This window comes from Humulus lupulus, chromosome 3 (assembly GCF_963169125.1).
Source record: "Humulus lupulus chromosome 3, drHumLupu1.1, whole genome shotgun sequence".
In the NCBI taxonomy this organism is placed as follows: domain Eukaryota; kingdom Viridiplantae; phylum Streptophyta; class Magnoliopsida; order Rosales; family Cannabaceae; genus Humulus; species Humulus lupulus.
Genome location: NC_084795.1, coordinates 107,474,265 through 107,498,066, shown reverse-complemented (window position 1 = coordinate 107,498,066; position 23,802 = coordinate 107,474,265). Strand labels below are relative to the sequence as shown.

At 39.0% G+C, this 23,802-nt stretch overlaps 1 long non-coding RNA gene across 3 annotated transcripts; it reads left to right on the top strand.

Moving 5' to 3' along the window:
* Positions 1–16,782: 16,782 nt before the first annotated feature.
* Positions 16,783–23,217, top strand: LOC133823048 (uncharacterized). 3 transcript variants are annotated; one of them, XR_009888115.1, is made up of 8 exons: positions 16,783–17,113; positions 17,794–17,862; positions 19,828–19,884; positions 20,966–21,060; positions 22,001–22,126; positions 22,376–22,519; positions 22,928–23,095; positions 23,175–23,217. It is a non-coding gene; the product is annotated as an uncharacterized LOC133823048 (long non-coding RNA). The 3 variants fall into 3 exon arrangements; XR_009888116.1 differs by having other exon boundaries at positions 16,784–17,113; positions 17,794–17,835; positions 22,412–22,519; XR_009888114.1 differs by having other exon boundaries at positions 16,784–17,113; positions 22,412–22,519.
* Positions 23,218–23,802: the final 585 nt, after the last annotated feature.

The window sequence follows — 23,802 nt, the reverse complement described above, 5'->3', positions numbered from 1 at the left end:
CATATATCATCATATTATAATATAATTCACATAAACATGCATGTATTCATTTAATGGTGTAATTAAACAATTACGGCCCTCCCGGCCAACTAAACTGCCACTAAACCACATCGGAGAATTTGGGGCATTACATGACCAAGCATGAGTTGGAGGGCATGGAGTGGTGCGTAGATGTTTTCCCTAACTGGCCGCCACGAGTGGGTGGTTTTGAGGAATGTGGTATAAATGACCGATTTTGTCACCTAGATCGACCGTATAAAGGCTTTTGAGTTGTAAACACATTTAAACAAATATTTTGAGATCTCAATGTAACACTTTTATGATTTAGATGAATGTCCAACATTTTAAATTTAAATTCCATTAAACGAGTCTTTCTTTTAATTTAATCACACTTTTGGGTCTAATACCTTGATTAGGGAGCTAATGACACATTTTAAAATCACATGGTAACGACTTTAAGGTAGTAGGGGGTTACATTTTGCCTCCTTGATGAACCCGGGATTCATTAGGCGAGCCATTTCTTCTTATAAAGCTTCTCCTCGCTCCTTCCCCAAAATCCTTCGTTTTTGGTGTTTCGTAGGCACATTTTTGCCTAAGTTTAGGGTGTGCATAATCACACCTAGTCTAATTCCCACCATATCTTCGTGTGACCAGGAAAGACGTCGAGATTTTTCCTCAAATACCAAACAAACTCTTTTTTTAGTTTAACTCCTAGATTCTTCCCAATCCTTACCACCCTCGAAGGTGTCTCTAGGTAAAGAATTATTTCTTCGAGCTCCTTTAGAGCGTGGAGTTCAGATCAGTCTTCACTTATCCTTGGGTCTATTTCATCCAATTGGGCGACCTTTTTATTAGTCTCCTGATGTTCTTCTGCCTCTTTAACAATTTCTGTTGCTTGAGACTCCTCGTTTTCATCAGTTACCCCTATGGTAACGTCCCAAATTTGCTAATAACGCTTAGTGCCTTGATTAGCGTGCCGAGATGGCATAATTGGTTTTATATGTTTAATTATGTGAAATATATGAGTTATATTATAATATGATTGCTTATGCATGCTTGTGTTTATTAAATAAGCTAGTGGGCCCGTTTTCGTTAAAAATGGCATTTTTGTAATTTTGATCCGTTAAGGGTATAATTGTAATTGCATGTGTTATATGATTGAGAACAAATTATTATGTGGATATATTTGCGATATTCGGCCTGAGTCGACCCTTTGGAGCGATTTAGCAGAAAACTCACAATAGGGACTTATACCTGGCTTGGGGTAGGCCTAGGGGTATTTTGGTAATTTTGCGTATGTTGGGAATTTTCATAACATTATTGGAGGAAATATTAGTACTTGGGGGATTAGTAAATTAATTGGGAATTTATGGTGCTAATCAAAGTTTAGTGGAATTAGTGGAAAAATGACCAACTTACCCTTGTGGATTCTTTGGAGAGGAATTATTGGTTGGGGGTAGAATGGTCAATTGACCATGCCTTAGGCCTAAGATAGTTGCAGCCTCTTCTCATGTTACACTCTCTCTCTCTCTCTCTTTCCCTCTATTTGTTTCTCTCATTTTTCCAAGGAAAGACCTTTGAATTAGTGGAGAATTTGTGAAATTGGAAGCTAACCTTGAGGAATTTGGTTGCATAGTGGGAAGGCGAGGAGATTTGAAGTGGGAAGGCGAGGAGATTTGAAGCAACAACCAGCTAAGGATTTAACTGGATTTTTAGATTTGCACAGCTGAAGTGAAAAATTCTCAAGTTTTCTAGGTGTTCACCATGTTCTTGAGGTTTATGAATATTTGAGTTAAATTGTGTTGGTTTGAAGCTTCTAGGTGATTTGGGGTTGTTAGTGTTGTAGAGGCACATTTTGGTGGATAACCTAAGCTTGTACTGAGATTAAAATTCGCACTTCAGACTTAAATTTTTGGATTTGTGTAGGCTTCTCAACCTTTGGTTCAAACTTGTCCAATTTTAGTGTTTTGATGAGTTTTAGTGAGTTTTTGGTGGTATGTTAATGGTTGTAGTAGGTTTTTTAGGTTATATGAGGTGTTATTGTGGTCATAAACTTTTTAGAAAGTCAGCTTTTGTTCAATTTCTGGGTCTGTGAATGTAGGGGAAATCGTAACATTTAGATTGGGATTATACACTTGAGTTTCTGGGTAATTTTTTATTTATACCGACCTAACGTGACCGTGGTAGGTTGTGGCGTGACCGTGCTTGGGTCCCAGAAACATAGGAATTGGGTTTTGATTTGGGGTTTCGAGGTTTGAGGTGCGACCATGCCAGTGCCTTAGAAACTTCAAACTTTCTGTGGGTGCGACCGAGCCAGGGGCAGGTGCGATCGCGCTAGGTGCCCTGAAAAGGGGTTTTAATGATTTTAGGATTAGGGCTTGGAAGGTTTGGAATCCATTTGGGGGCCCATTTTGGGGCTCAGGGGATGTTTCCAACATCCTGGCAACTGGGAGTAGTAACTCTATGAGCTGGGGTTCAGAGTGAGCCTCTAGATTTGGACTCAATCCTTAATAGGAATATGTTTATGTTGTGACTAGATTTCCACAAGACCCAGGATCAGGATTACACTTGAGGCCGTTTCGTCATTTACACAAAACGTGAGGTAAGAAAACGTCACCTATATTGAAATTAGGGCTTGAGACCCTGTGATTGAACATGGCTATAACATTGTTTTGAAATGGTAATTTGAGTATGAATAAATGAGCTTTACGTAGTTGAGTTATGTATGTAATGTATGTCTTTTTATATCTGGAAGTGATGTACGCAATGGTACGACCCCATGGCCGCTTAAAAAGATACAAGAGTGTGAGTTTCTTGTTCGGCTATATATCTGTCCAAATGAAGCAAGTGCGGTACGCACTTGGGTGGCCCTATGGTTGCATAAATAGATTGAATATTACTGAGCGTTGTTTATAATTATTAAGCAAGCTATTTATAATTGTAATATGTTGATTGCTATATACTTAATTGAGTTTTCTTGCTGGGCCTTGGCTCACGGGTGCTACGTGGTGCAGGTAAAGGTAAGGGTAAACAAGACCAGCTAGGAGTTGGAGAGTGTAACGACCCCAAATTCGGTATTAAGGCTTAGGGCCTGGGGTAGTGTGCCTGGAGGGCATAAAGGAATTATGTGTGTGTCTTTAATGAGTTTTATGCATGATCATGATTTAATGCACGTTATATGATTATGTGATTAATTGTGATGCATGACTACGTGAATTAGTATGCATGTAGACCTGATTGAGCATATTTGTAATTTGGCCATGTTGGGCATGACTATGTTGTTACCTGTGATCTATGACTCGAGACGATCCTAGAACGAGCGGGTTAGCGGAAAGTCAAAGCGGGAACCTGTACCAGGCTTGGGTTAAGCCTGGGGAGTTTAATTGAGAATCTGGGAAAATATTTGATGATTAATCCGATATTGGGTAGCGAGCGGGAATTATTAGGAACACTTGAGGAATTAGTGGGAATTTGGGTAATATGACTAAAATGCCCCTTTATGGACATAAAGGTTTAGAATTAGTAAGAGTGGGTATTTTGGTCATTAGGCTTGCAAGAGATAAAATAAAGAAGGCCTTTATACTTAGTGGATTTAGTAGAGAAAATTATAGGCTGAAAAGAAAGAAAGAAAGAAGAGAAAAGAAAGAGAGGGAAAGCTGAAGTGTTGGCTTTGAAGATTCGGATTGTGGTTCTCCCAACCTTTTTATTTGATTTTTCTTGAGGTGAAGCTCAGTGGTAAGCTAGGGTTGTGGATTTGCAAGGAATTAGCAAGATCACATCAGAGATTTGAGGTAAGTTCTTGAGGTTTTCGGTTTTAGGGTTTTGCTGGTTTTTAGTTGTGTTTTTGAGCTAAATGGATGGGGTTTTGGGTAAAACAGGTTAAGTTTGTGAGGGTGCAAGCCAAGGAGGCCTAGGGTTCAATTCAAGGTCGAAATTCCACCCACGGTATGATTTCTAAGACCCTATCCTTGTTGTTTGAATGATTTTCTGGTTTTTGGGTTCATTGGGTTAGATTTTGAATTGTGGGTTGCCTGAGCTTGGGATTGAGTTCATGGGGTGCTTGGGATGAGTGTGTGGTGTGTATAAGTTTGTTTTTGGGCTTGAGAAAGATTTGGGCAAGTTTGGGGTCGAAATGGGGGAAGAAAATCGCAAGATGCGATTTTTGGTTTTGGTCTGCTGCAGCTAGCGCTACAGCGCTAGGCAGGGGGCGCTGTAGTGCTAGCCCCTGTCTGGTGAGGGTGGTTCTGCTTGTAGCGCTACAGCGCTACCTTTTGAGCGTTGTAGCGCTGCACTGTTCACAGAGGGGATTTTTGGGCTTTTGTGAAGGGATTTTGACCTAGGGTTCGGGGCTCGATTCCGCCACTTTGTTTTGGGGATCTAGGACTTCCCGGGGGCTCGGGATTAGTCCCGAGGCTAGGTTTTTGACTTGAGGATTGATGATAACTTTGACTTGTGGATTTTGCTTAGGTAAGCGCTAGGGCTCGGGTAGGATCGTGCTCAAGGAGTCCGGTTGATCAAGGCTACTGAATCTAAAGGTAAGAAAACCGTAACACCCGAGGTTAGGGCATGGGCCCACTGTGTGATTGTTGGGCACGGCCCTAGCTTGTATTGTGTGCAAATGTGTAATCTTAGATAAACTATTGTATGTTTGAATGGTTATTTCATAATGTATGATATGTGTGATTGTAATTGAATGAACGGCAAGGCCGAGAGCGGCAAGGGCCGGGTACGACAGTGGGGCCGGAAGCAACGCTCAGCACATGGGATGCTAAAGCGAGGGTGGGACCCAAGGGATACATGAGTTATCCTGCGGTAATGATTAAACGAGTACAGCCTTAAACTCTGGTTTAATCACACTTTTGGTTTTAGAAACCACTTTGAGTCAATTAAACGCACAATTTCTGTTTTAAACTCACTTAGTAACGTCTCTAAGGTAGTAGGGCGTTACAACTTGGTATCAGAGCGAGCCAAGGTTTGTTGGTTCTGGAGATCGACCGAACATGTACGCACGCTGCCATTGAAAAGCTCGACTCAGGGTTGATTGGTATGGTCGATTGATGTATTCCGGAATATATGTTTAATTCTTTGTGTGCCTGCTTAAGTTATTAGGAGCATGATGATTGAAATAACATATGCATGATGCCAGGGCAAGGCCCGTTGTATGCTGTATGATATTTGCATGACATTGTGGTCGGTTGATCTTGGTTGTTGTGGAGATTGAGAGGTGGAAATTGGACCTTGTTATCATGCCTAATGAGCGGTGTCACTGATTGCAGGCATTTAGTGCAATGCCTCGCCAATCATCGAGACTCCGCGGCATTCAGGCCGAGGATGATAACCAGGGGCAGGACCCTCCACCTGCTCCTCAGAACTGGCAACAGATTTTAGCAGAGATGGAGGCTAGGTTAAGGAAAACAGAGGAAGAGCTTAGTCAGTTGAGGAAACCAGCTCCTCCACCAGCCACTGTGATACCACCACCGCCTAGCGTGGTACCAGCTCCGGTTCAACCTGTGACTGGGAACAGGTTGGAACCTCTGTATGAAAGATTTAGAAAACAGCAACCCCCTACCTTTGAGGGCGGAACAGACCCACTGCAAGCTGAGCAGTGGATGGGTACGATGTCTGTGATCCTGGACTTCATGAGGGTTGAAGGAAGGGATAGGGTTGATTGTGCCAGTTACATGCTTAGAAATGATGCACGAATTTGGTGGGAGGTAGTTGGGCAGCGGAGAGATACTGCAACTATGACTTGGGAAGAATTCAAGGGCATTTTCAACGAGAAATACTACAGCGTAGCCGTCCGAGCTGCGAAGGCGGATGAGTTCAACAACCTGACTCAGTGCAGGTTATCCGTCACCGAGTACGCCCTGGTGTTCGACAGATTGGCGAAGTTTGCGCCAGAGCTAGTGCTGACTGATGCGGCCAGAAGGGACAGATTTATACGGGGATTAAATGTAATGATTGCCCGTGACGTGAGTATCACAATGACTCCAGAGCCTACCTATGCACAAGTGGTAGATAAGGCCCTTACTGCTGAGAGGGCTGAGGATCAGATCTGGAAGGATGGCGCTGCTAGGCGTGATACCAGGAGGGTAGTGCCTTCTTCTTCTGGGCCTAGTCGGGACAGCGGCCCCAGTGAGCAGAAGAGGAGAGTACCAGACTCATTTACTCCTTATGGTTCTGACAGGAGAGTTCGCGGTTCTATGGGTGGCCGCCAAGGCGGAAATGACAGCTGGAGAAGCCTTCCGATGTGTCCTCGATGCAGGCGACGCCATCAGGGCGAGTGCCGGACCAGGGCATGCTTTGTTTGTGGGAGCACTAGTCACTTGAAGAAAGATTGCCCGCAGGCTAAGAAGGAGGAGCCTAGGCAGGGAGACAGCCTCGCACCTGCTAGGGTTTTCACCTTGACTCAGACTGAGGCTGAGGCCAGTCCTTCAGTGGTCACAGGTCAGATTTTTAGCGCTGGATCCTTGTTTACTGCATTGATTGATTCTGGTGCTACGCACTCATTTGTTTCTGCTAGGGTGATTGATCAGCTGTGTAGACCTAGTATTTTGTATGCTAGGGGTTTTCAGACTATATTGCCTACAGGAGAGCTGGTAGTCTCTAGGAAGTGGGTTAGAGCCTTACCAGTAGTGGTAGACGGTAGAGAATTGTTTGTTGACTTGATTGAACTAGAGATGGACGATTTTGATATAATACTAGGGATGGATTGGTTGACGCGGTATGGAGCAACCATTGATTGTAGGCGACGAATGGTGACCTTTGAACCGGAGGGCGAGGCACCCTTTGTGTTCGTGGGAACGGTGGATGGACCGCGGGTGCCCATGATCTCGGCACTAAAGGCTAGGGACCTGATGCAGGAGGGTTGCATAGGATTCCTAGCGAGTATAGTAGATTCCTCCAAGGTGGCGGCGGTGGGACCGAATGAAACCAGAGTTGTCTGCGAGTTCCCAGACTTGTTTCCAGCGGATCTGCCGGGGTTGCCGCCGCAGCGGGAGATTGAGTTCGTTATAGAGTTGGCTCCGGGAGCAGAGCCAGTATCCAAAGCACCTTACAGAATGGCCCCAGCAGAATTAAAGGAATTGAAGATTCAGCTGCAGGAACTGCTTGATTTGGGGTTTGTCAGACCGAGTTTCTCGCCATGGGGTGCTCCAGTTTTATTTGTTAAGAAAAAGGATGGATCGCTCAGGATGTGCATCGATTACCGAGAGTTGAATAAGTTGACCATCAAGAACAAGTATCCATTGCCTAGGATCGACGATTTATTTGATCAGCTTCAGGGGAGTATAGTATTTTCGAAGATTGATCTCCGATCAGGTTACTATCAGTTGAGGATCAGAGAAGAGGACATACCAAAGACTGCATTTCGGACACGGTATGGGCATTATGAATTTTTGGTTATGTCCTTTGGGTTAACCAATGCCCCGGCGGCATTTATGGATTTGATGAACAGAATTTTCAAGGATTACCTGGACAAGTTCGTGATTGTGTTTATTGATGATATCCTGGTATACTCCCAGTCAGAGACAGAGCATGAGCATCATCTACGCCTGGTGTTGCAGTGGTTAAGAGAGCATAAGTTATATGCTAAGTTTAGCAAATGCGAGTTTTGGTTATCGCAAGTTTCATTTCTAGGCCATATTATCAGTAAGGATGGGTTACTGGTCGACCCAAGCAAGACGGAAGCAGTAAGAGATTGGCCTAGACCCAGCAATGTTCCTGAAGTTAGAAGTTTCCTTGGACTAGCAGGTTACTACAGGCGATTTGTAGAGGGGTTCTCCAGGATTGCTACTCCATTGACAGAATTGACAAGGAAGAAGACCAAGTATGTGTGGACAGATCGATGTGAGAATAGCTTTAAAGAGTTGAAGCGGCGGTTGATTACTGCACCAGTGCTGAGCCTGCCAACAGACGACGAGAAGTTTGTGGTCTACTGTGACGCTTCTAGACAGGGTCTGGGATGCGTGTTGATGCAGGCTGGGAAAGTGATTGCGTACGCATCAAGGCAATTAAAGGAGTACGAGCAGAGATATCCCACGCATGACCTGGAGTTAGCTGCGGTGGTTTTCGCACTTAAGATTTGGAGACACTATCTGTATGGAGAGAGGTGCGAGATATACACTGATCACAAAAGTCTAAAGTATTTCTTTACCCAGAAGGACTTGAATATGTGCCAGAGACGGTGGCTAGAGCTGGTAAAGGATTATGATTGTGATATCCTGTACCATCCTGGGAAAGCTAATGTAGTGGCTGATGCATTGAGCCGGAGGGGCCCAGGACAGTTGTATGGTTCGAGGCAGATATCTGACAGACTAGCAGGAGAGATGACCAGAGCAGGTATAGAGTTAGTGGTTGGCAGGTTAGCCAACATTACTCTTCAGTCAACGCTCCTCGAGAGGATTAAGGAAGCACAGGGAAAGGACCCCCAGTTAGTTGAACGTAGAGAGAATGTCCTAACTGGAGCAGTCAAGGACTTCTCTATCTCTAAGATGGGCCTATTGAAGTACAAAGGACGGATTTGTGTTCCGAATGATCCAGACATTCGGCGAGAGATTCTGGACGAGTCTCATACCACTCCCTACTCTTTACACCCAGGTTCTACGAAGATGTACCATGACCTGAAGGTTTTGTATTGGTGGTCAGGCATGAAGAGGGACGTGGTGGACTATGTGGCTAGATGCTTAACCTGTCAGCAGATTAAGGCGGAACATCAGAGGCCAGCAGGATTATTACAACCTCTAGGGATTCCCGAGTGGAAATGGGAAGATATTGCCATGGACTTTGTGGTAGGATTGCCAAAGACCGTGGGTCAGCATGACTCGGTGTGGGTGATTGTGGACAGGTATACGAAGTCCGCCCACTTCTTACCTGTGAAGACGACTTATACTGTGGATCAGTATGCAGAGCTTTATGTAAAGGAGATTGTTCGACTTCATGGGGCTCCGAGGTCGATAGTATCCGACAGAGACCCCACTTTCACTTCCAAGTTTTGGAAGAGCCTGCAGAAGGCTATGGGCACGCAGCTCCGGTTTAGTACCGCTTATCATCCTCAGACGGATGGGAAGTCTGAGAGGACAATTCAGATACTGGAGGATATGTTACGAGCTTGTGTGTTGGATTTTGAGGGATCTTGGAGTAGGTATCTCCCTCTGATTGAGTTCTCATACAACAATAGTTATCAGGCGACTATCGGAGTGGCTCCGTATGAGATGCTGTATGGGAGAAAGTGCAGATCACCGATTCACTGGGATGAGGCAGGTGAGAGAAGGTATTTAGGTCCTGAGATGGTTCAGAAGACCAATGAGGCACTCGAGAAGATTAGAGCTCGTATGCTCGCCTCCCAGAGTCGCCAGAAGAGTTATTCAGATCAGAAACGCAGGAGCGTGGAATTTCAGGTTGGTGACCATGTATTCTTCAGGGTTTCACCCCTGAGAGGAGTAAAACGATTTGGCGTTCGGGGCAAGCTGAGTCCCAGGTTTGTTGGTCCATTTGAGGTTCTGGAACGAGTTGGGGAGGTGGCTTACCGGTTAGCAATGCCTCCAGCCCTATCAGGGGTTCATGACGTGTTTCATGTATCCATGCTCCGGAAGTATGTTTCGGACACTACTCATGTGTTGAGCTATGAGAACTTGGAGTTGGATCGAGATTTATCGTACGAAGAAAAGCTTGTTCAGATCCTTGATAGGAAGGACAAGGTCTTGAGGAGCAAGACCATCGCCTTGGTTAAGATACTGTGGAGGAATAGCAAGGTCAAAGAGGCGACATGGGAACTGGAGTCGGATATGCGGGAGCGGTATCCCGAGTTGTTTAGGTAAATTTCGAGGACGAAATTTTCATGAGGAGGGGATAGTTGTAACGACCCCAAATTCGGTATTAAGGCTTAGGGCCTGGGGTAGTGTGCCTGGAGGGCATAAAGGAATTCTGTGTGTGTCTTTAATGAGTTTTATGCATGATCATGATTTAATGCACGTTATATGATTATGTGATTAATTGTGATGCATGACAACGTGAATTAGTATGCATGTAGACCTGATTGAGCATATTTGTAATTTGGCCATGTTGGGCATGACTATGTTGTTACCTGTGATCTATGACTCGAGACGATCCTAGAACGAGCGGGTTAGCGGAAAGTCAAAGCGGGAACCTGTACCAGGCTTGGGTTTAGCCTGGGGAGTTTAATTGAGAATCTAGGAAAATATTTGATGATTAATCCGATATTGGGTAGCGAGCGGGAATTATTAGGAACACTTGAGGAATTAGTGGGAATTTGGGTAATATGACTAAAATGCCCCTTTATGGACATAAAGGTTTAGAATTAGTAAGAGTGGGTATTTTGGTCATTAGGCTTGCAAGAGATAAAATAAAGAAGGCCTTTATACTTAGTGGTTTTAGTAGAGAAAATTATAGGCTGAAAAGAAAGAAAGAAAGAAGAGAAAAGAAAGAGAGGGAAAGCTGAAGTGTTGGCTTTGAAGATTCGGATTGTGGTTCTCCCAACCTTTTTCTTTGATTTTTCTTGAGGTGAAGCTCAGTGGTAAGCTAGGGTTGTGGATTGGCAAGGGATTAGCAAGATCACATCAGAGATTTGAGGTAAGTTCTTGAGGTTTTCGGTTTTAGGGTTTTGCTGGTTTTTAGTTGTGTTTTTGAGCTAAATGGATGGGGTTTTGGGGAAAACAGGTTAAGTTTGTGAGGGTGCAAGCCAAGGAGGCCTAGGGTTCAATTCAAGGTCGAAATTCCACCCACGGTATGATTTCTAAGACCCTATCCTTGTTGTTTGAATGATTTTCTGGTTTTTGGGTTCATTGGGTTAGATTTTGAATTGTGGGTTGCTTGAGCTTGGGATTGAGTTCATGGGGTGCTTGGGATGAATGTGTGGTGTGTATAAGTTTGTTTTTGGGCTTGAGAAAGAGTTGGGCAAGTTTGGGGTCGAAATGGGGGAAGAAAATCGCAAGATGCGATTTTTGGTTTTGGTCTGCTGCAGCTAGCGCTACAGCGCTAGGCAGGGGGCGCTGTAGTGCTAGCCCCTGTCTGGTGAGGGTGGTTCTGCTTGTAGTGCTACAACACTACCTTTTGAGCGTTGTAGCGCTGCACTGTTCACAGAGGGGATTTTTGGGCTTTTGTGAAGGGATTTTGACCTAGGGTTCGGGGCTCGATTCTGCCACTTTGTTTTGGGGATCTAGGACTTCCCGGGGGCTCGGGATTAGTCCCGAGGCTAGGTTTTGGACTTGAGGATTGATGATAACTTTGACTTGTGGATTTTGCTTAGGTAAGCACTAGGGCTCGGGTAGGATCGTGCTCAAGGAGTCCGGTTGATCAAGGCTACTGAATCTAAAGGTAAGAAAACCGTAAAACCCGAGGTTAGGGCATGGGCCCACTGTGTGATTGTTGGGCACGGCCCTAGCTTGTATTGTGTGCAAATGTGTAATCTTAGATAAACTATTGTATGTTTGAATGGTTATTTCATAATGTATGATATGTGTGATTGTAATTGAATGAACGGCAAGGCCGAGAGCGGCAAGGGCCGGGTACGGCAGTGGGGCCGGAAGCAACGCTCAGCACATGGGATGCTAAAGCGAGGGTGGGACCCAAGGGATACATGAGTTATCCTGCGGTAATGACTGAGACCCCAAGCTTTGGTAAGGCCTCTGGGACGGCATGGCCGTGCTTGTTTAAATTGATGATTTTCTTATTTATCAGTGAATTATGCCAGCGATATTATTTGCATATGTTATGTGCTATTTGGGTTTTCTTACTGGGCTTCGGCTCACAGGTGCTCCATGTGGCAGGTAAAAGCAAGGAGTCAGTCAACCGGCCATGAGTATGGAGAGCGTGGGAGCGGCGCGTACATGTTCGTCCTGCCCGACTGCTTTGGTTGGGGGCATTTTTGTAAATGGCTGTATTAATCCATTCTTTTGAAAGATAGCCGGGTGTAAATCTATTTTTGAGTTGTAAACTATTTGTTAACCTTATTTTGGGATCCCAGATGTTTTATACCTAACGCTTTTAATGAAGTTAATCATTTTTAAAAGAGTACAGCCTTAAACTCTGGTTTAATCACACTTTTGGTTTTAGAAACCACTTTGAGTCAATTAAACGCACAATTTCTGTTTTAAACTCACTTAGTAACGGCTCTAAGGTAGTAGGGCATTACAGAGAGCTTCAGGGGCAGCGTGTACATAGGCAGCCTGCTCGACCGCCACGGTCGAGACTTGTTTTGGATCTTGGGTTTAATGGCTTTGCTGCTTAGGACGACTATTGTGTACCTTGCTCATTTTCACTTGTATCAGTTGTAAACCTTTTATTTTTTGGGATCCCGTGTACATACTAAATATTTTAATGATAAGTAGCATTCGTTTGGCCACAAAATTTTATACCAAATTTTTAATTAACCCTAATTACACATTTTAATCCAACTAACTCGCTTAACGAGTTGAGCATAATTTTAAACATAGTGTAACGGTCCTAGTTTATTAGGGCATTATAACCATGGCCTGCTGCCCGAGTTGTAACTTTCCCTTCATGGCAATGTTGTAGCATTCCCTGGCAGTGATTTGATCCCCTCTTATAGTATATATGCCCAAAGATGAAGGGAACTTCATGGCCAAGTGGTGAACATAAGTTATGGCCTCAAACGCCATCAACGCTGGTCTTCCCAAGATTGCATTGTAAGCAAATGGGCACTCAATTACAACAAACTCTAGCATTTTAGCGACAAACCGTACTTCTTCTCCCAAGGTTACAATGATCTTGATCGTTCCTATTACTATCATTCCTTCTCCTGAAAACCCATAAAGAGCCATGGAGGTCGTCTTAAGGTCGATTACAGAAAGTCCCATCTTCTCAAGAGTGGACTTGAATAGCAAATTCACTGAGCTCCCATTATCAATCAAGATTATTCTCACCCTCTGACTAGCGATCTGAATGGTTATCACTAGCAGATCATTATGAGGTAATTGAACATGGCTACTGTCTTCTTTTGTAAAAATGATTGCTTGTTTATCCAATCAATTTTGCTTAGATAACCTCTACTTTGGAGTAAATATCGCACCCTCATGAATCTTCAGCTCTTGGATATATCTTTTTTTGAGCTCCATTGCTTGCACTTGTTGGGTGAGGTATGTTTGCAATGGTGACTACATCTCTTCCTTCAATAATAGGAGGGATGATCTGGTTGCCAAGAGTCAGGATAGCTGGTGGATGATAGAATTTGGCCGAATCTCTCTTTGTTCGCTGATGCTTCATGGGCTCAGGCTTCTTCCATGGAAGACAGGCTAAATTATATGGATAAATATGTTATGTGTATCTATTAGGTTGATATGAGTGGTGATGATAGAAGTGTACTTCTCACCATGCTTATTTTTCTTGGACCTAGTCTGGTTGCCCTCACCATTCCCTTTTCTTTTGTTATTCCTTGCCTGGTTGTTATGGACCATAGGCTGAGCCATAGCTACAGCATCCGTCGCTACTCCAGTGGGCTGAATAGAGGTCTGGCTAGTTCCTGCGATTGTAGACTCTGCTTCTTCCATATTGATCCATTCATGAGCTTGAGCCAAGAACTTGTCGGTACTCTTTACTCATTTCCTTTAGAGTTCCTTCCATAGTTCACCTCCCACTATGATCCCTGTCCTCAATGCCATAAGCTTGACGCTATCATCGGCATCTCTAGCTTGTGTCGCTATGTTAGTGAATCGGTGGTGATATGCCTTCAAGGATTCACCTAGTTGTTATTTTACATTGGCCAGGGAGTTGGCATCTATTCGAACTTCTTTCGCAACTCAAAACTACTTTTCGAACTGGGTTGATAATTTTTTCTAGGAAGTGATTAAGTGCCTTTTAAACTTGTTGAATGTAAAGAGCAACCTAATCTATAACTATATAAAAATGTCATTGCACTAACATGTCTTCGAAAAAAAACCATTTTAAGGAAAAGTTCAGTGGAGCCTGGATAAAACATGCAATTTGGGCCCAATAGTTTGAAATAAAAATGTTGTGTCGCTATGCAATATTTGGAAATAAAATAAAATAATAAGTCTCACTAATGTAGTTTGAAACATAAACACTAACAAAAGTTCTAAATTATTCTTGGCGCTCATCTTAATTGTTATTCATTAATAGGAGACCCCGTGTCACACATGCCTAGACGTCAGAACCTCCCACATAACTGTGTGTGCCAAGGAGAAACCCTATTACCTACCTGAAATGGGGGAAAGTAAGGGGGCTGAGCTAAAATCCCAGTAAGGAAGTAGAAACAAATACATCAAATTCAAGAAAACAAGGAAATCTATATAAAATAACCATATCGTATCCATATCATATTCATAACCATATTGAATCACACTCATAATCATATTCATACTTCATACATCATGTGAGCATGGCACCCCTATTTTCCATGACACATTGTGAGGTTACCAGCAAAAGAATAAACCAGTAAAACCTCCTCTATGAGGTAAACAAGATCTCAGGTCCTCGAATAACCTCGGTGCATCTGCTCTATGAGTTACGTCATATCCTTAGTATCTCCTTTGTTTTGTCGCATTTAGTACTCTAACAACCTACTGATTTACATACAACATACAAGCAAGGATAACACAAATTCGTAACATAATATAAGCAGTCATAATTTTGATAACACTTGTCTTACCATAACATATGATTTCCATAAAACTTTAATCTTTTGCAACATAACGATTCATACCTTTCGTAACATAATTCATAGAAAATTCTAGCTAACTTCCTTACCGCAAGTCCAAGCTTTGTAAAGTGCGGGTACTTCGCAACGAGCCTATAATCATAATCAAATGTTTGTTTTAAAATCACGTAAGAATATACAAGCCTAACATATATACCCCACGTGTGCACGGGCCATGCAAACGTGGCACCAGTTGTACTACAACTCTATTCAAACAAAAACGTCACATCAAATCATAAAGAATAATGCCAATTGTACCAATTAATCATTCATAGTTACAAAACAAAAATCACAGGGTTGAATAATAGGAATATGTTTGAACATAAAAATATACTTGCATGTAACATGCATACGTGATAGTGTTCTTAAAATTAGCATTCAAGTTGATAATTATACTTGTTCATTTTATTGCCACTTTCTAAAAAAAATTCTGCAAACATAAATAATTTGCCACATTAGTTAATACCACGTTATTTCTTTAAATCACAAATTCCAATTCATAAATTTTAATACAAAAATTTAATTTAATAAAATAATTCCTTAGCTTTAAATTGCATAAAATAATACTCCTATTTATTATTTAATAACAATTAACACTACTACAAAACTGTACTTAGATGACACACATGAGACGACGTTTTTAGTAGACATGTCTTCTCATGTTAAAAATAAACATATGACGACTGACTCTCTATAATCGTCGTGCCATGCACAACACAACTTATATTAGACAACAGTTCTTAGAAGAATGTCATCACATGTTTATTTTTAACATAATTAGACAGTTCTACTCAGATTGTTGTCTCATGTGCGTCGTCTTATTATTATTATTTTATTTAAGGCTTATTAGGATTTTTTTCCCCTGAACTATTACCAATCTAAATCGTGCCCCCGAATTTTTTAACTTGTTAAAAATTCCCCCTGAATTATTCACGATACTAAAATGTGGGACTTCCGTCCAATTTCGCTAATGGAATGGTGATGTGGTAGTTTGGTGGCCAATATGGTATTGCCACGTCAATGCTTCGTTTATAATATAAATAATAAATATGATTCTTGCCCCCCGAACTATAACCATTACCAAATTGTGCCCCCTGATTTTTAAAAATTTAAAATTAAACAACTTTTGAATATTAAAAAAAGGAAAAAATCATTAAAATTAAAAAAAAATTGATGGTGACAAAAAATTGGCTTGGGTGTTGGGCATGCGTCAAAATGAGGGTAGTGACATCGTCGACAGACTGGGCTCATATGGGTCCCTTGCGACATTCAGCTTTGGTGTTGCCTTAAGTGTTTATTTTGTATGATTTAATTTAATTTAAATGGTTTCTTAGTTAAATGCTTTTTATATTTTCTTATGAATTTTCAAAATATTGTTTAAATTTTAAATTTTAGAATTCGAGGGGCATAATTTGGTAACGGTAATAGTTTGGGGGGTAAAATCCTATCTATTTTTTAAATTATACACGTAGCAATCCACATCAGCACTCCAGTGTCGCCATATCACTATTCGGTTAGCAAAAGTGGACGGAAGTCCCACATTTCAATAACATGAATAGTTCAGGGAGAATTTTTAACAGGCCAAAAAATTCAGGAGGCACGATTTGGTAGTGGTAATAGTCCGGGGGAAAAAAAATCCTAATAAGCCTTTTTTAAAGGGTCTTAATATTAAATATACTTAATATTATTGGATCACGTATATATTTTAATATTTATAAAAAATATTGTCTAGACATATCTATTAATACTTTAATTAGTTGTTAAAATTTTTATATATAATATTATACTTTTAATTAATTATATTATATTAATAATACTTAAAACTTAAATCAAATAAAAACATTATATGTCTAATATTAAGATATGTTACTCATGCATGTTTCTTATTTTTTTGAAACTAAAAAAAATTTAATATTGCAAAAAAAAGTTTACATGTTTAATAAGTGATATAATTTTTTTTTTTGAAAGTAATGAGTGACATAAATTAATTGTGTATGACATGTTTAATAAGTCTAATAAAATAATGAAACTTTAGCAAAAAAAAATTGAAATTGAAATACACAGCCACTTAGCCCCAAATGAAATTAACAAAAGAAGAAAAAGCCCTAATCTTTTAATTCTCTAGTCTCTACCAGTTGGCTTCTCTGGATCTCACTCAAACTCAGCCTCTCAATCGTTTTTCTCTCACGCTCACGCTCACCCGCTCGATCTATTCTCTCTCACACTCAGCCCCCTTGATCCGTTCTCTCACTCAGCCTCTGCAAGAACTCAGCCTCTCCAAGAACTCAGCTCTCGTCTTTCTCTCCATAACGTCGAGTTGCTCTCCTTCCCACCCAGCCTCGACAAGAACCAGGCGACTCCGCCGATGCAAGAACCAGGCCACCATGGGGTAAACTAGGCAGATCTCCAATTGTTTATGAGGTATTTTTTTTTTCAGATTCAATTTAATATGGAGAAAATACTTTAAATATAGTCAATATTTTTTTTTGTTGGAATTATTTTTAATTAAGAGAATACACTCTGGTTCTTGTTGAATGGTTCTTGTTGATCGAGCGGGTGTACATAAAAGATTGAAGTGCTGGTTCTTGTTGAGTTTTAAAGAACTTGTTTGAAGAGTTGTTGTTCTTAATTCTTTTCTGTGCATACCAGCTGTTTGTTTCATTGTTTTTCCTGAGTTGGAGTGCATAAATGTTTATTATTGGTGTTAAGGTGTCATTATAGGATCTTGATATTGTGTAGGAATTATTTTTCGGTGTTCAAGGTGCATTATAGCTGAGAGTTGTCTTGACAACACCAAGATTGATTTTTTTTCTTCTTTGTGTTGTTTAGATTGTTTTGGAACTGTTCATTTTCTGTGCGTAATTTGGGTATGAGATTGTGAAGTAGATATTTATTTCTTTTTTGGGTTTGTTCAACTTGGTTCAATTACTTTGGTTTGATGTGTTTTGTGTTTTGAGTTTTGAAGATTTAACATATAATTCAATAATAAAACGATAAAAATATGTGTTTTTGATCATCACATTGGTTGTTGCATGTTGTATTAGTTAATTAATAGATTTATTCTTATGTGTTCTTATGCTATATTTGCTTCTGTTATGCAGATTCTTCTACCACAATGCTTATAGATGGTTTCCTGCATATGGGTTAGTTAATATCTTGTTCTAAAGGAGGTATATGACAGTGTTAATAAATTGATGAAAGAACTCTGTTTTTTTTTATTTATTCAAGTGCTATTCATAAATTATTTCAATTATTTTGTTAGTCTCTCAATTAAAAATCAGCAAGTATGTACACATATTAGTATAATAAGTATCACCTAATACTTTGTATCATTAGGGCCAATGAAAACAGATCAGGATCACGATTCGTTTATTGGAATCAAATCATTACCAAGAATTTGTAATCTTATAATATTGGGGCAGCCACATGCTTAAGGTTTTTAATTATTTTATTATTTGAGCTGTTTTCTTTAACCATTTTCTCTACATGGAATATTTACGCTTTCTTTGAATTTTTGAACATAATAAAAGCCTCACCACAAACATGCATCAGTAATAAAAACTTGGCTTTTGAAGACATATTCTGAGACGGAATATATTCTGAGATGGAATATATTTTCAGGAATAACAGTGTTGAAGACGTTAGTTGGCTTTGTTCTTTATCTTAATCTGAGCTTGTTAGTACTTCAAACTTTTGCATTTATGTGTGTGTCTATATACATATAGATATTTTTAACTCTTAAAAATTGATCAAGCATCAAATTAATATAGTATGAGTTTAATATTGGTTTTTTTTTTTTGTAATATATTGAATTGTTACTTAAGCATGGTTTGAGTGGTCTGATTCTCGTGTGACCTCCCTAGCAATATGGTAGATTATTCTACAATCCAAAAACTATAGGGTTTAGCGGTCCCATGGGACCAGCGCAGCAAGATGTTAAAGTATTATAATATTTGTTTAACGTATTATATTCCTTGTTGGTTTGCAATCCAAAGGTCGTAAATTTACAGAGAATTATTTTTCTCATGGGATTTACCTGTAAGATGCTAGAGTATTATGCTTTTCAAAGATTGTAGGGTTCGATAGATGGACCAGAGTACGAAAATCATTCTTAATTTCTTGTTGCTGAAGAGAGGAATCCTCTGAGTGTAAAGCCTTGTCTTAGGGTTCATAATTTGTTTATTAACTTAAGAATATATGAATTTTGCATTATTTACCACAATTTTCTACTTAGTAATTGGTTGTAATTTTTAGCTAGATGTTAGGCACCCAATAAAAGGTAAAAAAAATGAATAAATGAAGTTGTGGGTAGTGTAAAAGATTTTCTTGAAGGTGAGTTATATTTTGTTGTTAAAGAGTGTCAGTGGTCTTGGGGAAGTGCAATAGACTATCTAGAAATAATGGGTACATTTAAATAGTGTAAGAGAGATTGAAAGGGGGTATGTATCGAGTGAATTTGGATTAGGAGTTGTTGCTCTTGGCGAGAAAAGTGGTCTCTTGAATACACCATTAATCTGTACGTGGGTCTTTGTATTGCTGATGCACACTAGTATGTTGAATAACTAGAATGGATCTTTATTGATACCAAAACTAGATTACAAGGGGTTTCAAGACTTAGAGACCTTAGATTTCTCCACGGAGAATTCACTTTATAAAACAATACAAATAATCAGATAGATCCCCCGAGACCTGCCTACCACCTATGTATAGCTATTCTCTTCGGTCACTCAGGCTTACAACAATAAACTCTACCAATAAAACATTAGCTGACTAGGACAACTAATTAAACACTCAATAGCCATGTCATCACATCGGACTTAAGTCTATTTATTGTTCTACACTTGCTGCCTTTTTCCGCATTCAGTATGTTAAGCGTATCAAAGGCCTAACAATTGCCTACTGGTTTTGCAATATACAGAAGTCCTCTATTCTGTGAACTTGTGCATTGGTTGTGTTCTCTAGGTTGTGTGTGAACTTATTTGGGTCCTAATGTTTGACTTTCGATTTATCTTTGACCAGGCCGTGAATTTTACTCAAGTTCTTATTTCTTCATCAGCATGCTATCATTTTATTATCTGTACTTGTACATATTAGAAATTGTCTCACATGTATGTTCTTGTTGAGTACTTGTGCAGGGTTAATTATGATGGAATATGTCAAAGAGAAGGTTAAGGAGAAGTCACTGGTTGCAGGTTTGGGAGAATCTGTTGCATTCTTTGATTCTTGTAATCTATTAAAATGTGATGTTGAAAATATTTTGGATAGCGAGGAGGTATTAAATTGTATAGTTGTTAAATCGAGAAAGAGACATGGAAATAGGTCAGTGAATCTCACTTGATTACTACTTTAGTTTGGCTTGTGAGGTTCCAGGCTTACAAATGGGATTATTAAAGAGTAACAAAGGAGAAAACGAGTCTTTGTTGCTCTTATATCATGTAATGTATTTTGAACCAAAAAATAAGAAGAAAAGATAATGCTTATTGTTTTTTATTCCTACCAGAACTGCCTAGTACTTCACTTTTAGACATGGGCTACAGCTTTTAGCACTGTTAGCTGATCTTTATGATGTTATTCATGCTAAGACCTTGATGTATTTCATTTAGAGCACTGAAAACTAACATATGTGTTTAAAACATCATATTTTGTAGGGTCATGAACTTGTGTGTCTGTATGTGTTATCACATTCATTAGTACCTCCCTATTGAGAATCCAACATGTGGATGATGCATAGATACATTGTTATTACTAATTTAAACTCGATTCATTAAATTCTTTTAGATAAATGTTTATTACGAAGTGGAGTTTATACGCATAGTATGCTGCTGCTGTTCTCAGAATCTTGTGATTATTTCTAGGTGCAAATTCTTTAGAATATCTTAATATGGCCAATAATTTGAAAACAAAATATGCTTATTCTCTTAACCAAATTTTAGCTTACAACTTGCCATGGCTTCTTTCTCTTTTGCTCATACTCACTATTGCTACCATATTTATAGATACATTTGTTCTAGACGTGATAAGATTTTCATCTTGTCTTTTTATGGTCCAAGCATATACAAGCACCTTCGTATTACAAAGATGCCTCACAAATTCTAATATTCTTGTCTTTAAACTTTTATTCTAGCTCACAGTTTCAGCTAATTTTGTGAAAATATGAAATTATCTAGATCAGGCCCTTTTTTCAATTATGGTGTGAAATCAATGTTAGGCATTTTTTAATAGATAATGTGCTTGTTTTTATTTATTTATCTCTTTTCTTTTCTGTATCAAAAGACATAACGAGGAAAATCAGAGGAAACGGAAACACAGAAAAATAGCAAAAAGTATAAGTGATCTATAAATTAGAGGAACAACCTCATCAAATTTTGGTACATTACTCGAATCTCATCCCCAATTAAATTGTTATTGTTTTCTTGCTTTCATTTCTTTCCCCATACCCCTAATGGAAAAGAGTTATCTAACCTTCTATCACTAGTGGGTAACAAAAAGTTGGATGGGTAACTGATGATTAAAGACATGCCACAATCTCCTGAATGTGTCGTTTCTTTCAAGAGCATTGTCTTCTGAACTTTTATTTGCCTCTATATCAATTATAACTACATTTTATATGTATGGAAATGAATTTATTTGTATATACCCCATGTTTGTATATGCATGAATATCCTTTTGTAATGACATCTTTAAGAGACTAAAATTAGATTAGAAGTGAGTATCATATAATAAAGGGCAACTTTTGCACAAGTGACAAACAAATATAAAATTAGACAATTAAAGAAAAAGGGAAAATATAAATAAGTAGGGAGAGTATCAACAAATATATATATATGAACTAACAAATCATGTAATCAATTTTCATTGTATGCATTGGAAATTAAATCCCATATTGTACTTCATTGGTGCTTTACAAATTGTATTATATTAAATGTTACTAAAATAGAAACAAGTCAGAAATAAAAATGAAGATGACAAAAACACTACTGTAAGTTTGAAAGGCATGGATTAGGAGGAAATAACCTCGCTCTCAATTAAGCAATCTTCTATGTTTCTCATTTGTCCTGTTTTGTATGCTAGCTTGGGTAGAAGATTTACTGTATTACTTCAGACAAGGTGCCTTTTCTATGATGAATGTGCTCTTTTACATCCTTCTTTCAATTTATGCCTTTTCTATGATGAATTTGCTCTTTTACATCCTTCTTTCAGTTTATTCATAGTTTGAATGAGAATGTATGGTCTACTCTAATTTATTATTTTTGGTTATACCATTTGTGCCTTTAAAGTGTTCTTAAATATAAATACTTCAATTTACAGTTCATCGAAGAAGGTGTAGAGGAGAATAATACTGATACTGGTGAAGGAACTGGTGATGATGAATGCATCTCTATTATTAATGAACGAAACATAGAAAATGTAGGTTCTTTGCACTTGCAAGATCAGGTAAAGTTTTATTAAACCAGAGATTCTAGTATGATATTTATCGCTTCTTAAAACTAATGTCAAAGCTAGACATTTGCTTGAAGAATTTTGAAGAAATTTAGAACTCATTTTCCAACATAACTATTGAAATAAAAAACAAAATGTCAGGAAATTGCAATTTTATTTATTTTCTTGATAAGAACTTGAATTTCATTGGTGAAATTGAGGAAGCATGTCCATCTTCATTTATTCTTTGTTTAATGGTGCTAGTGTTAGTTCAATATATTCGAATTGGGATACATTCAGGATGAGTGGACATTAGATTGTGCTGAGGCAGGGGAGCTAGAGGACAGAGCACATTATCGCCAGGCCGGTGAAAGCAGTGTACCTGAAACTTAAGATACAAATGACAAGGTCTCCCTTTTCTCTCTTAACCTTTATTTTTAAATCAACGTTTTCAGTAGAACAATTATGTGTGCTCTTTTCATTCTTTTTGAAACTGTTCGGAGCTGAGTTCTATTCTCGGTCTCAAGTATGTTGTTAAAGTTATTTCAATACTATGTAGATGAATATGGATATAATATTATCCTAAAAATTACTGTTATCTTTAGTTAGTATCTGATTTTATTTGAAGTTCTCAGAGTAAGTTGTGTTTTTAGTAATTATTGCCTGTCTATAAATTAATTTATCTTAAAGAATCTCCTCCAAATGATTTGAAGAACCTTATGAACAGGTAATACATTTGAAACTCATTTTAGAATATAATATGGTTTGATATGGAAATAAAAAATTAATATGCTCTTCATATTGGTGTATATATAGTGTCTCTTCACACATTAAGCGAAAGACCGAAAGGAATGAAAAAATTTCAAGTGGAAAATAGTCAATTGCCCTCGTCAAACATCGTCAGTAGAGTGCGGCTTTTATATCATAAGGATGATGAAAGACTATTGCTTGAATGAGATACACATGCGATGGCTAACTAGTAATGTAAGTATATTTATTATTATTGAACTACAATTCTATTAGATTTAATTTCTGACTTAGTTTTTTATTTTGTGTTTTGTAGTGTGGTGGGAAGAATACATATACACTAGGCGAAATTAATGAAACTCGAAATGAATGGGCAACCAAGCTTCTTGAGCGGATGAGTCATAGCAAGAGTAATTTTTTAAATCTGAATTAAAAAATATACTAATTGCAGTATTTAGTTAGCACTTACATAGTTATTCTAAGTGTATATTTTGATTTTGTAATTTTTAAATTTGGAACATACTGAGTCCTATTGATTTAATCTGCCTATTGATTTTGTCTGAACTATGTTGTACTTACAGAAATTATGAATGAATATAGTGGTTGAAAATAAAGAAATGAAAAAATTCTCATATTCTACATGGGACGTCGGTCTCCACAAAAATGTCTTTATGTATTGCATGGGACGATGCTTGCACATAAATTGTCATCTCATGTACTGCAGGAGGAAGACGTTTGAGTAGGAACTGTTGTCTCATTTACTGCAGTGGATGACGCTTGCACATAAATTGTCGTCTCATATTCCACAAGAGGCAACGTTTGTATAGGAACCATCGTCTCATGTACGACAGGAGATGACACTTTTATTTCAACCTTCGTTTTATGCTTTACATGGCATGACATTGCATGGGATGACGGTATTATAACCGACTTATGAGAGTCCA